Source organism: Triticum dicoccoides, chromosome 1B (genome assembly GCF_002162155.2).
Source record: "Triticum dicoccoides isolate Atlit2015 ecotype Zavitan chromosome 1B, WEW_v2.0, whole genome shotgun sequence".
NCBI lineage: Eukaryota > Viridiplantae > Streptophyta > Magnoliopsida > Poales > Poaceae > Triticum > Triticum dicoccoides.
Genome location: NC_041381.1, coordinates 78,048,444 through 78,054,443, shown reverse-complemented (window position 1 = coordinate 78,054,443; position 6,000 = coordinate 78,048,444).

The window sequence follows — 6,000 nt, the reverse complement described above, 5'->3', positions numbered from 1 at the left end:
TCAACAATTTTTATGCCTCATACTTTCTATGTGTGAAGTTATCACTGTCCATAAGATCAATATGAACTCTTTTATTCTTTCTACTTTCTCAAGATCATGGCAACATAGCAAAGCCCTTGACTCAACACTAATCTTTATTATAGATAGCACACGGACTCGATTACATAAAGAGATCACAATGCAAAAACTCAAAACTACTTGATATCAAAACTTCAATCTACTAGATCAAGATACTACTAAAAGGATCGAACTAAATAAAGCGATAAAGATAGAAGTGTGATGGTGATACGATACCGGGGCACCTCCCCCAAGCATGGCAGTTGCCAAGGGGAGTGCCCATACCCATGTGATTAGTTCTTCGGAGGTGATGGAGGTGGTGATGATGACGGTGGATAATCGCACATCGAGCGTAAAAGCTCCTCCAACTTGTGGATAATGCCCTTGAGCCCAGCAATATGATCCTTTAACAAGATATTCTCCTATGTGAGATACTTGTTCTGTATGCGGGCTAACTCGATCATCTTGAAAGCTTCAATCTCTGTTGGAGTGAAAAGGTTAGGTAAAGGTTGAGGGATGTCTTCTTCTTTCACCACCGGAGCTTGAACCTCCATGGCCTTCTTGATCCCTTCATCCTGGTTGATCTCTTATGGTTCCTCTCTTTTCAACTCTATCTTCAATAGCCAAGCATCCTTGTCTTCGTTGTTGGAGGAGGGAGAAGTCATGGTGCCCTAAATCTGCAACGAAAACAGCTGAAACGAAAACAGAGGATATTTGCGTGATACGGTGGTCAAAACCTTTGGGAGTATATATAATGAATTTTTACCGACCAAAATACGTAACATACAAGAAAACGGAGTCCGGGAGGCACACGAGGTGCCCACGAGACAGGGGGCGCGCCCTACAGGGGGGCGGGGCCTCCTCTCTCGTGGGAGCCTCGTGTCCCTTTCGGACTACTTCTTTCTTCCTAAAATTCTTAAATAATCCAAAACTGATAAAAATTGCCATTAGAGTTGTTTTGGAGTCGGTTTACTTACCGTACCACGTACCTATGCCTTTTCGGAGTCTGGAACATTTTGGAAAGTGTCTCTTATGTATTCCTCGGGGGTTATGGTTTCAATAATATTAGTTTCAACATGATAGGATTACCTGAAATATAACGTTTAATTCTTTGACCATTTACCAGCCTCGGATTTGTGCCTTCGAAGTTGTTGATTTTTATAGCACCAAAATGATAGACCTCCTCGATAATGTAGGGACCTTCCCATTTTGAGAGAAGTTTTCCTACAAAAAATCTTAAACGAGAGTTGAATAATAACACATAATCTCCTACGTTAAACTCACGCTTTGTATCCTCTTATCATGCCAGCGTTTGACTTTTTCCTTGAAAAGCTTGGCATTCTCATATGCTTGGGTTTTCCATTCATCAAGTGAGCTAATATCAAATAACCTTTTCTCACCGGCAAGTTTGAAGTCATAATTGAGCTCTTTAATAGTCCAGTATGCTTTATGTTCAAGTTCAAGAGGTAAATGACATGCTTTTCCATAAACCATCTTATAAGGAGACATACCCATAGGATTTTTGTATGCAGTTCTATAGGCCCATAATGCATCATCAAGTTTTTTGGACCAATTCTTTCTAGATCTATTCACAGTCTTTTGCAAAATTAATTTGAGCTCTCTATTGCTCAACTCTACATGACCACTAGACTGCGAATGATAAGGAGATGCGATTCTATGATTGACATCATACTTAGCGAGCATCTTACGGAAAGCACCATGAATAAAGTGTGAACCACCATCAGTCATAAGATATCTAGGGACTCCAAACCTCGTAAAAATAACTTCTTTAAGCATTTTAATAGAAGTGTTATGATCAGCACTACTAGTTGGAATAGCTTCTACCCACTTAGTAACGTAATCAAAAGCAACTAAAATCTGTGTATAACCATTGGAGGCAGGAAAAGGTCCCATATAATCAAAGCCCCAAACATCAAACGGTTCAATAACAAGAGAATAATTCATAGGCATTTCTTGACGTCTACTAATGTTACCAATTCTTTGACATTCATCACAAGATATGACAAACTTACGAGCATCTTTGAAGAGAGTAGGCCAATAAAAACCAGATTGTAGTACCTTGTGTGCAGTTATATCTCCAGCGTGGTGTCCTCCATAGGATTCAGAGTGACACTTGCGTAGGATTTGTTCCTGTTCATGCTCAGGCACACAACGTCTAATAATACCATCTACTCCTTCTTTATAAAGATGTGGATCATCCCAGAAGTAATGTCTTAAATCATAAAAGAACCTTTTCTTTTGCTCGTATGTGAAACTAGGCGGTATATATTTAGCAACAATGTAATTAGCATAGTCAGCATACCAAGGAGCATTACGAGAAGCATTGATGACCGCTAATTGTTCATCAGGAAAGCTATCATTAATAGGCAGTGGGTCATCAAGAACATTCTCTAACCTAGACAAGTTGTCTGCAACGGGGTTCTCAGCTCCCTTTCTATCAATAATATGCAAGTCAAATTCTTGGAGCAAGAGAACCCATCTAATGAGTCTAGGCTTAGCATCTTTCTTTTCCATAAGATATTTAATAGCAGCATGATCAGTGTGAATAGTAACTTTGGAATCAACAATATAAGGTCTAAACTTATCACATGCAAACACAACTGCTAAGAACTCTTTTTCAGTAGTAGCATAATTTCTCTGGGCAGTATCAAGAGTCTTACTAGCATACTGGATAACATTCAATTTCTTATCGACTCTTTGCCCTAAAACAACACCTACAGCATAATCACTAGCATCGCACAAAATTTCAAAAGGTAAATTCCAATCAAGTGTCTGAACAATAGGTGCAGTGATCAAAGCTTTTTTAAGTGTTTCAAATGCTTCTAAACAATCATCATCAAAGACAAAGGGAATATCTTTTTGCAATAAATTAGTCAGAGGCCTAGAGATTTTAGAAAAGTCCTTAATGAACCTCCTATAAAATCCGGCATGACCAAGGAAACTTCTTATACCTTTTATGTCCTTGGGACATGGCATCTTTTCAATAGCATCAACTTTGCCTTTATCAACTACAATACCTCTCTCGGAGATCTTGTGCCCCAAGACAATGCCTTCATTAACCATAAAGTGACACTTTTCCCAATTCAGGACGAGACTAGTGTCTTTGCATCTCTGCAAAACTCAATCAAGGTTGCTCAAACAATCATCAAAAGATGATCCATAGACGGAAAAATCATCCATGAATACCTCACAAATCTTTTCACAAAAATCAGAAAATATAGCCATCATGCATCTTTGAAAGGTAGCAGGTGCATTACATAAACCAAAAGGCATACGTCTATAAGCAAAAGTACCAAAAGGGCAAGTAAAAGTAGTTTTAGATTGATCCTTCGCTGACACAGGTATCTGATAGAAGCCAGAATAACCATCTAGAAAACAAAAATGTGTGTGTTTGGATAGCCTTTCTAGAATTTGATCAATAAAAGGTAAAGGGTAATGATCTTTCTTAGTAGCTTTATTTAACTTATGGAAATCAATTACCATCCTATAACCTATAATAATCCTTTGCGGGATCAATTCATCTTTATCATTAGGAACAACGGTAATACCTCCCTTTTTAGGGACACAATGGACAAGGCTTACCCATTCACTATCAGCAAAGGGATAAATAATACCTGCCTCAAGGAGCTTTAATATCTCCTTTCTTACCACTTCCTTCATCTTGGGATTTAATCGTCTTTGATGATCTCTAACTGGTTTGGCATCTTTCTCAACTGAAATTTTGTGTTGACATAATGTGGGACTAATGCCCTTAAGATCATCAAGAGTATATCCAATAGCAGCTCTGTGCTTCTTTAGAGTTTACAATAATCTTTCTTCTTCTTTCTCTGAAAGGTTAGCACTAATAATAATAGGATATATTTCTTTTTCATCAAGATAAGCATACTTAAGATTATCAGGTAAGGGTTTGAGTTCAAACACGGGATCACCCATGGGTGGAGGGGGATCCCCAAGAATTTCAATGGGAAGGTTATGTTTCAGCATAGGTTCCTGTTTAAGGAACACTTCATCTATTTCTTCCCTTTCCTTCATAAACATATCGTTTTCATGGTCTAGCAAATATTGTTCTAACAGATCAGTTGGAGGAACAGCAATGGAAGCAAGGCCAATGATTTCATCTTTACTCGGTGGTTCTCTTTCACGAGGTTGTCTACTAAACTTAGCAAAATTGAACTCATGAGACATATCATCTATGCCAACAGTGACGACCTTCCTTTTACAATTAATCTTACCACTAGCAGTATTCAAGAAGGGTCTACCAAAAATAATGGGACAAAATCATCTTGTGGGGAAGCAAGAACAAGAAAATCAGCAGGGTATTTAATCTTCCCACACAAGACTTCAACATCTCTAACAATCCCAATAGGTTTAATGGTGTCCCTATTAGCAAGGTTAATAGTAACATCAATGTCTTCTAATTCAACAGGTGCAATATCGTGCATAATTTATTTATAAAGATCATACGGTATCGCACTAGCACTAGCACCCATATCACATAAGCCATGATAACAATGATCTCCTATTTTAACAGAAATAACAGGCGTGCCTACAACAGGTCTACGTGTTTTAGTATCGGGTCTAGCAATATTAGCAGTTTCACCTAAGAAAGAGATAACATGCCCATCTAAGTCCTCATCCAAGAGATCTTTAATCATGGCAATACCAGGTTCAACATTAATTTGCACAGTGGTGTATGAGTCCTAGTATTACTCTTACGAACAACAGTCTAAGCTTTAGCATGATCTTTTATCCTAACAGGAAAAGGAGGTTTTTCAACATAAGCAGTAGGAATAATAGGATCACTACATGTAATAGTCTTTTCTTCGACTGTAATAGGTGCAACTACTTTCACTTCAACAGGAGGATTATATTTAAACCACTTCTCTTTAGGGAGATCAACGTGAGTAGCAAAACTTTCACAAAAAGTAGCTACTATCTCAGAGTCAAGTCCATACTTAGAGCTAAATCCACGGAAAGCATCAGTATCCATAAAAGATTTAACACAATCGAACTTAGGTGTCATACCTGACTCGTTACCATCGTCGTAACCCCAATCTTCAGAGTTGCGTTTAATTCTTTCCAATAAGTCCCATTTAAAATCAATAGTCTTCAGCATATAGGAACCAGCACAGGAAGTATCGAGCAGGTTGCGATTATCAAGAGAAAGCCGAGCATAAAAATTCTGAATAATCATTTCCCGAGAGAGCTCATGATTGGTGCATGAATATAACATTGACTTAAGCCTCCCCCAAGCTTGAGTGATGCTTTCTCCTTCGCGAGGCCAGAAATTATATATGTAATTACGATCACGATGAACAAGATGCATAGGATAGAACTTCTGGTGAAATTCCAACTTCAATCGCTTATAATTCCAAGATCTCGTATCATCACATAGCCTATACCATGTCATTGCATCTCCCTTCAAAGATAAAGGGAAGACCTTCCTTTTGACAACATCATCGGGAATACCTACAAGCTTAAATAATCCACAAACTTCATCCACAAAGATAAGGTGTAAATCGGGACGCAATGTTCCGTCTCCTGCAAAAGGATTAGCAAGCAGTTTTTATATCATACCCGAAGGAATCTCAAAGTGAATATTTTCATAAAGTTCAGTAGGTTGAGGAGCATCTCTTTGCTCTTCTGGTTGGGGTGAAGATACCCCAAACAAGCCCCTCAAAGGATTAGTTTCCATAGTGACAAGTAACAGAAAATTTCAGCACACTATATAAATGTTTCCTTACCAAGTTCCACTCACCAAGAGCGTTACGCTCCCCGGCAGTGGTGCCAGAAAAGAGTCTTGATGACCCACAAGTATAGGGGATCTATCGTAGTCCTTTCGATAAGTAAGAGTGTCGAACCCAACGAGGAGCAGAAGGAAATGATAAGCGGTTTTCGATAAGGTTTTCTCTGCAAGCACTG